This window comes from Cynocephalus volans, chromosome 14 (assembly GCF_027409185.1).
Source record: "Cynocephalus volans isolate mCynVol1 chromosome 14, mCynVol1.pri, whole genome shotgun sequence".
NCBI lineage: Eukaryota > Metazoa > Chordata > Mammalia > Dermoptera > Cynocephalidae > Cynocephalus > Cynocephalus volans.
Window position 1 is genome coordinate 43,944,062 of NC_084473.1, and position 9,686 is coordinate 43,953,747.

Consider the following 9,686-nt stretch of genomic DNA (forward strand, 5'->3'; position numbering starts at 1 on the left):
AAACAATTTAAGTAAAAACCTCAAGTTTACTGGATACTTTTTCTCACTCTTCTTTTCTTTTTAGCTGAGGAGCTGAAATAAGGGGGCAACTCTGGGCATCATTCTGTAAATGAAATGTATACTGAATCTGTTTACAGTATGCTGAATCAATCTGAAATGCAATACTGAAATGTAATAAAATAGAGATAATATGCTTATTGGGAACCTCCCAGGAAGCTGCTTGGGGTGACAGCGGTTGGCTGAGACTCCCAAGTGGCTGCTCAAGTAACAACAGACGTTCACTCGCCTGCCTTCAGAGGGGTGGGGGGGTGGTTAACTACAGAGGTCTTGTTCTGCTGAGCAGAGGGTACAAGTTTGAGTCAGCGCTAAATTGTTCAAGCCACAGAGAAGAGCCTAATCTAATCCTTTCCTCCCTGAGCTTGTCAGGATGTCTTTAAATATATAATAAGCACATATTTAAAGAACATGGATTTGAAGCAATTCGAAATTGGCCTATTGAGACAGCTGTCTGTCTTGGGCTAGCCTTGTTTATGTGTGTCAATTTACTTATCAAAGGGAATGACAGGGCAGTAGCCAAAGCCACAGTGGAACTCAGGAGTCTTAACCCAGTCTTGCATCCCATGCGTTAACATCCCATTACTAATAGCAATTCATTCCATTTGTTTATTTATTAATGACAATTATCTACATTGCTCAAATAACTTCCTCATCCAAATTAAATATTAGTGTTCTGGAGGTAATACCTTTCTGAAATACAAAAGGGATTCAACAAATCAAGCAAAGACCAATAGCCTACTTCCTACTAGGTACTGGGTGTCACAGCAGGCAAGACCTAGTATGGATCATTCAGAAGACAACTCTGATGGACAAACCAAGAAGTGTCTTTTTGGAAGGATAAAAGCAATCTTCAGTACATCATCTTTACGAAAGTATGAACATACCCTAAACAGCTCTAACTCCCTTTAACAACTCATCATGAGTACTTTATTTCTGCAGTTATATAGATCCCCAAAGCATTTGTTTTGATCATGTCTCTAGCTCTTCTTCGAATGATGACTTTATAACTCAAAGAGTGCAGTAAACTTTCCTTTTACATGTTCTAAGATTACTTCTTTCAAAGTTCAAGAGCTCTTTCTCCCCTTTACCTTCAGTGTTGGATAGTCTGGTAACCATTCCTGATTACGTAGTTTATAAACTTCATATTTTCATAAAATCTAATCATGTTCCTGTTCAGTCTTCCTTCCAAAGTGCTTTATCCCCAGCAGTAAGCCATCAGTTCTTAAGTCATTTCTGAGGCCTTTCCGGAACTTTATATTTCTTCATGTTTTTACTTATGTGTACAGTTGCCAGAAGACCAGGCAATAAGCATGCAAGATGCAGATTACCATGGTTCTGTATATATCCAGGTTGATATCTACATAATTCTTTAGTAGTAAATAGGTCAGTATTTCACACAACCATTTGTCATTAATCCGTCTTTCTTATCCAGACATTTCCTTGCTGTATGAACTTTCTTATTGCAAAAATAAACAAAACAGCCCTACTGCAACAAACACTTGTCTAGCACATTCCTTTAAAACTCCTTGTCTGCTGCTGCATTGTCTTCCCTGATCTGAGTTTTCTATATACACTTAATGCCTCATCTATGTGCTCAAAACAAATAAGAAAGCAAAGCAAAACAAAACATATCCCTCTTTTCCTCCTGCAAAACACCAAACAACAAAGCCTCTCCCAATTCCCTACATATCCCCATATTCTCTTTAACCTATTTCTACTCCCTCACTAAAGTCTCTTTTCTCTTCTGGCTTGCAGGGTTTTTTTCCTTATCTTTTTTTCACATGGCTTATGTTAAAAACATAACAATAACAAAAGACTTCCCATTCCTCAGTTAATGTGTAGTTAATACAATGAGAAGTAAATAGGTCTCTTAAGACAAATAAATTTTAGCAATTAACAGGATCTTATGTGCCTGGAACTTAAAAATATAGCTTTTGACATTTCATGCTTCACATATGCCAATTGCAAAACTTGCATTTAGGCACTAATTAACTACATTAAAACTAGACTTGGCAACATTGGATACAATTTATCATGGTGCCTTGTGTATAGGAAATGTATAGTTTTTTAATACTTGATGTGTCTTTGCTGTGATGACTACATGAGAAATGTCCCACTATCCTGTAGACCATACTTCTTAATGAAGATGTCTTAACGCAGATAGATGGTGGGAGTTTAGTTATCTTTATGTTTTTGATGAATGGATGAAAATCATGTGGTAGACTGGTGAGGAATGGGATATAGTGTATGGATTTTAAGTTCTTAGGAGGTAATAGTCCTTTGGGGCCATCTAGATGGTCTGTGGGCTAATGTTCTGTAGACTTCATATAAATGTAACAGCAATATACAATTAAATAAATTAATGAGTTCTAGAAACTGATGCCTTTTAATGTTTCATTGGTATATCTTCGAAAAAAGCTACATTGTACCCATTCAGTCAGGAGAGGCTTTTTAAAAAAGCAAATGAAAACTGATAGCAATGGGTCAGCTAGTCTTCAATCTTTTACTGAACTGGTCCCCTCTAAGTGCTTTTAATCTAGTCTAGAGAATCATCAGTGGCCTAGAGCTCCCCCAAAGAAACCCTCTACTGAGTTTTCATCCTGATTTCTCTAGTGACAGGTTCAATGCCAGCAGGGCTGCATGCAGGTGTAAGTGGGATCCTACATCCTACATGATCACCTACTGAGTAGGTGGCATTTTATTTCAGTGAATTGGGAGTGAACACAAAATTCACAGGGACAAATGTTGACCCAGGCATAAGGAAGAACATTGCTGAATCTAATATTCTAAAATATATAATCAGTAAACAACTGAGAGCCTATCCACATATCAATCTGAAAAGATAAGTCAAATACAAAATATTTTCTTTTTCTACCTTAAATGTCTACACTAGCTGACTAGACAATACTATATCAGTTGCTAACTTTAGAGGTCTTGGGCTCATTTTTACAATATAGGCATAATCTAAATATGAGGCTTAAAAAAGCTAGTTTTTTGAGAACATAACAAAAGTCCCTGTCAGAAGCTGCTTATTGTTAATGAGAAGCCTCATCAACAATAAGCAATAGAAATAGAGGAATATAATCAAAACCAACTGTCATTCCCAGCTGACTCGATTTTTGAAGAAAGCTAAAAAAAAAACAAACATGTGACCTGTGGTTTTAGAGATGCCCAAATAAACTCCTCCAACGTATTTATATCCAAACTTGGCCCTACAGAGATCTGTAGTTTCTGCTTCAAAGATGCTTTGGCTTGTGGAAGGATTCATGTGCATCTTCCTTCTGATGGAGCCTCTTAAAGCCATTATGTTCTCCTGTCCTCCAGCTGCATCAATCATCTCAAAGCAGCCCATAAAGTTTCTGCAAAGATTCTACAGTATTTAAAATCTTGCCAGTCCTTGTTTATAAAACTCTTTGATACCTATTCACAGACTTTTGGTTCAGAATGAGAATTCATAGTACCTATAGCCTCTTCCTGGAATGTTCACAATTTTCCTTTTGCTTATTTAGGAATAGAAATTCTTTATTAACTTAAGGCAGTGTCCACAGGAGGTATATCATCTTCCAAGCAATTTGGTAATATCTATCAAACTTTTTAATTTCGAAGAGGTTTCTGGGAAGATGGCAGAGGAGGAAGCATAATTTGTAATTTCCTCAGATCACTCCACAAAAAGATTAGCTAGATGGCAAAGCCATAAATTCTTGGAAATATTTACAATAAAGCTAGGTGATAAAGTATCGCCATGAACGTCAAAACACTAGCAGAAGGGGATAGCCACACGCCTGCATGCTAAGCAAAGGGAAGAAACAGTGTATCTAATAGATCTGGGAACAGGAATAGCCAACAGGTGTTCACTGGAAAGGACAGTGGGCCAATGTGATAACCACAGCTGAATCTGGATGGATGTTGCTCTTTCCAATAGTGGATGAGTGAAGAGCTGACAGTGAGAAGGACTGAAGGGGGTGAAGCCGTCAAACCCCTATGGACTCATGAGACTGTAAAGCCAGGGCATCTTTCCAGGACAGTGCCCCATACTAAGGAAAAATGTTTGGGAGTAGAACCAAAATTGAGCTAGATTAGGACAATAGAGACAAAGGAAGAGAAATTTCAGATAAAAAAGAGGAGAAGAACAGAGCCAGAAAATCTCAGAAAGCCAGCCACCTTGTCTTTGAACACTTCACAGAAGCTACAGAACAGGGACCTTGGCGAAATTAGCTTTCTAACTTCCCAGCTATTCTTTTTAACTAAACCATGCCTCCTTTTAAAAGTTCAGGAAAACTGATTTTACATAGAAGTGAACAACAGAAAAGGATCAGGGTCAAATCTTATACAAACATTATTAGAAAAAAGAGAATAAGGAACTGAATAAGGCAAGTACTCAAACCAGATTAAATTTGTAACCTACTATTTCAAAATGAAATTAAAGACATTAGGAAAGTTACACAACACGTGAAAGGACAACATAAATCAAAATTAGAAAAACCCAGAAATGAGGAGGCAGAACTCAGGGAAGAATTAGAAATAAAAGAAAACTTTTGTTCACAAATAAAACTAAATTAGAAGGAACACAAGAGCAAATAAATACAGCAAATAATACTTTTAAATACATATAAGGTAAAAGGAGGAACATCTTAAAAATCTATATGAAATGAAGAAAGAAAGAAAAGATTCAAGAGAAGGTGACAAATACCAATGGTAGGCAAAGAAGATCCAATGTATGATAATAGGAATCTCTGAAGAAGAAACTCGAAGAAAGGAAACACAACAAATATTTCTTGAAAAATATTCAAGAAATTAATTTTTAAAAAAAGCTACAAATAGAGCTACATATTCAAAAAGTACACCATGTACCTGGGAATATTGACTTAGAGTGACGGAACCAAGACATATTCTAGTAAAATTACTGAATGTTAAGAAAAGGAAAAATCTTTGGGGCATATAGTTTTAAAAGACAGTGACTTATAAAGTTAAGAAAAATAGGTTAGTACCAGATGTTTCAATGACACATGTCTGAAGAAGACAGAGTAATATATTTAAGATTCATTAGAAAATGGGAGCTGAGGATTTGATATACAGGAAAAAACTGACTTTCAGGTGCAAAGGACACAAGCTGTTATCAACATGTAAGAACTCCAGGAATATTGTTCCTATGAACACTTCCTGGGTATCTGCTAGAAAACAAGCTTCAGGATGATTAGAGACACATCAATATGAAGACTCGTGGGGAGCATTAAACATATAGCTACTTGCAGAATTAAGATTAAGTGAGGGATAAAATGGAACAAGTATTTTATGTAATGGCTATGTACTCTGACAATGTAGATATACATATAGATATCTGGAGCAGTTTTCTCCAAAGAAAGTATTTTTGATTACTTGAAGTAATTATTTCTATGCTATAAAATTAAGGGAAAAATAAAGTAAGTTGACGTGGTGAACGGCTTTTAAGATGGCTCCCAATGATACCACGTCCTGGTATTCACATCCTTATATAATCCCATCCCTTTGAGTGTGAACTTGTCCTAATGATTTGATTCAAATAAACAAAACACTGCAAATGTGAAGAGATGTCAATTCTGAGATTAGGTTCAAAAGCCTGTGACTTCCATCTTCGTTGCACATTCTCTTAGCGTTTTCTCTTTCACTTACTCTGAAGGGAGCCAGCTGCAATATATTGGGAGCTGTGGAGAGGCCCATATGGCACATGGCATGGAACTGAAGCAGCCTCTGGCCAACAACCAGTGAGGAACTGAGGTCCTCAGTCTGATACACCGTGGGAGACTAAAAGCCAGAGGCATCTGGGAAATGGATTCTGCCCCAGTTGACCCCTGAGATAACTGCAGCTCCTACCCCCATGCCTTGACTGCAATCTTGTGAGATGCTGAGTGGGAGCAACTGGCTAAGCTGCATCTAGATTCCCAACAGAAAGAAGCAACAATAAATATTGTTGTTTTAAGTTTTAAGTTTTGGACTATTTGTTACACAGCAATACATAACTAGTATGGTTGACTAAACCATCTTTGGAAGCACACCATGTAAGGCAAGACATTTGTCTTTGGGAGCATTGCCTGGCACATCAGGCAAAATGTAGCAATGCCATCATGGTTTTGAGCAAATGTACTCATCTGTGCCACTTATCTTTATTTCAACTCTTTTCCAATGAGCTGACCTTGTCTCTGAAGGCTCTTAGTTCAAAATGGGCTCTTGAAAAAGATTAATTCTGTTATCTTTTCTGGCAATGAGTTTTTTCAATCTCGTATTTTATTTGAAAACTTTAATTTGAAAGTGATTGAGTTAAGAATCATTCCAGACTCTGATTTATTACTTTATACACTTATTAATAATTATTTTCTGTACTCCTCTGCTTTTCTCCATTTGCCTGCATTCTTCTGCTTTTCTTTAGAGCTTTTCTTAATTCTTCCAGCTTTTGGTTGAAGCACAAGGATCTACTTGAGTAAGACCTCATATTGTTTCCATTTTCAACATTTTTTTCTTTGTTTTTTGGTCAGAACTACATTATTTTTAAATATTGTAGTCATTGCCCTGCAGGTTTGTGCATGACTTTCTTTTATTTCTCATTTAATTAAGAAAAGAGGAATAAATTCTACTTTAAGAGGTATACCATGTGACTATTTTTAGTAGTTTCTATTGTGAAAACACTATTTGCATTATTTTTTTGTAGAAATTCCAGATTACTTGATTCTTTGAACAACCTAAGTAAGCCAGATTTAGGAGGCCTTAAATTAGAGGGAGGATTTCCCCTTCCCTCCCACTCCCCTTGAGTGATGATTCCTTGGCTATATAGGAGAATTTAGAAAGATAAGAGAAAAGAAAAGATTTGGGGTACCATTTTGCTTTGTTTTCCACGTTCTGAGAAAGCCTATTTGGCATGAAACACCAAGTGATTCAATGATTACTTTGACTCAATAAATAACATAGGTCTTTAAATTATCAAAAAAAAAAAAGAAGAAGAAGAAGAAGAACAAAACAAACAACACATTACTGCACTTTTCCTCCTAAAATATTTAAAGAGAGAAGTAAGCCACAGCAGGAAAATGGCAATTTATGTCATCTACCAAGAAAAAGATACATGAGATAATGTCAAATAAGTGCTTTCAGAGATCAAAAAAGCTGGCAGCTCCTGTCCTAGGTTTTCATTTGCATTAAGTACTTTGTCCCTTTCCAACTGCAGCACAGTCTTGAAACTACAAAAGTACTCTTCACTGATCAAACGATAGCAGCAACAACAATAAAAACAATCGCATAAGAGATTTTTTAAATTTCATTTTGTTTTATCAGGAACTCCAGAAAGACACATGGCCCCAGAGTACGAGAAGATTAATGGCCTGGTCCTCCAGTTAAGTGATGTTACTCTGAGTTGCTCCTCAGACATCAGACAGACATCCAGAGAGATGAAAGATACTCCTTTCCAACTTTGAAGGAAATATTCAGGGACTCAGGAGAGAGCTCATGTTGTCTTTCAGGGTGCCACCAGCCTTTCTACAGAACATCCCCAGTGGGCAAACATGGAACCCAGAAACGGCTGGTATGGGAAAAATACGATAAGGCTTGCCGCTAAGTAAACCCTTGGTGAATCAACCCCCCAGAAAGCAGATTTCCTATAGTATGGAAAGATTTGTTTAGGCTTGGTTTCAATAAATAATAAAGAGACACAAATAAACTAATGGTCATCTTACCACTGATGACTCTTTAGGATCTTTAGAATACGGTAATTCAATTTAATTGTGGAACCCCTACCCTGTTAAGCTAACAGGGAATTTAACTCGGGTCATTCCATACCCTCACTGAGGGCTCTGGCAGGGATGAGGCATCTTAAGAAGCCCTAGAACATCTGGAGGCCCTTCCCATCATTAGTCTACATGAGCAGGTCCCAACCTGCCTCGTCCCTTTGGGTTTACCTCTTTGCTATTTTCTACAAAAGAGGGACTCTGGCAAAGACCCAGCCTCCCCAAGGCATATATACAGCAAGGAGTACTTCTAAGAAGCAGGGTGATATCCTTGCTGCTTCTTGAATCACAAATCTTTTCAGTTTGGGAAAATACGGCCCTCTTCAAACTCTATTCTCCTCAATGGGCTTATTCAGAACTAAAGCCTGGAAGTCCAGCCACAAGCCTCTTCTATGGCAAAGACACACAGAGCCAGCAAGAGTGGGAAAGGGAAAGGGGAAAATACAGAGAGAACATAAATCCATATCTCAAAAGTTTTTTCTAAAATGAAATTCTTTTCATTTTAGTGTTCATTTTAGAATTGAGACAACTGAGACCTGAGCCTAATGACCAAAGATGCACAACTAGTTACTGACAGTGACATGATTAGTCACTGACAGTTACTAGTTACTGACAGCCAACAATATCTGGCTTTCTACCATATCACAGTGCCCCTTTGTTTTTCTAATTTCAAACTCTGTACTATTCTAAATATGCCCTTGTTAATTGACACTTAAGTCTCTGCAACTGGAGTTTTAGACATATTTGGAAACTTCTTTTAAGAACATTGATTCACTCAGGGCTGAATTATTTGTGATAGCAAGAACTACTCCACCCTGGGGCATATCCAGCAGGATGAGGGATTCAGAGATGAATCACATTATGTTCCATTCTTCCTAGCTCTCAGTATTTTCACACAGGAGAAATCAGGTTCCTGAGAGTGCATACACTCCAAAAGGCTGTCAAAAAGGAGGAAAGCAAAGTCCCATGGATCCAGCCACTCTCCATAGACACCTTAGGATAATCTTAGGGAATGTGATTCTTCCTGTGGCAATGATACACGTGCTGCGTGTTTTGGGAAAGGCAGGTTAATGATCTATATGTATGTAGTTAAGTCTTTGGTCTTTCTCAACATCGGCTGGCAAGGCCATGTCCTTCTCTCACTGCCTCCTAAACAAGAATCACTGTTTACCTGCATCTAAGCAAGGTGAGGAAGAGGAAGTGGTATTGTGTCTGATTTTGAGAGTAACCATTATTGTGTCAGTGTGCAAATGAAATATTCCAATGGGCAGTGTGGGAGTGCCCTGGGGTTTCTAGGTATCTTGTGTATTACAGGCATGGTCCAATACTTCCTCATACTCTTTCTTCTAATAACGAACTGTGAAAGAACAGGATGTACTGTCATGCTTTATAATTCAGGCAGACAATATAGGTATTGGCTAACTTGGTTTGACATGATCAACTCCCTCCTCCCCCTCTTTTTCCCCCCAGCCAATCTGGCAGAAAAGAGTTGGATTATTGTGGGAGTTGCACCGGCCCTTCCAACACTTTTCTTTCCAGTCCATTAATCAGCAGCAGAGTAGCTAAGGGACCACATAACTTTGCTGTGGCACGAAGAGGTCTGTGGTTGTGAGTGGGTTGACTGGGAACAAAGTTCCATCGTTCCAATTCTGATTGATTAGTGCTGAAGCCATGGATAAAGGATAATTACTGAAAGTACGAGTGGACACCAGTTGACGATCCACCGGAGAGAGCCCGTTTATTAGGCAGCACACACACACATATATAGGGCTTTAAGGGGAAAGCTGATTGGCTTAAAATACAATCCCTACTTAGCATACCGCATGGGGTTTGGGGGGAGCTGATTGGTGTGTAATTCGCGCCAGGAGGGAAGGAGAATAC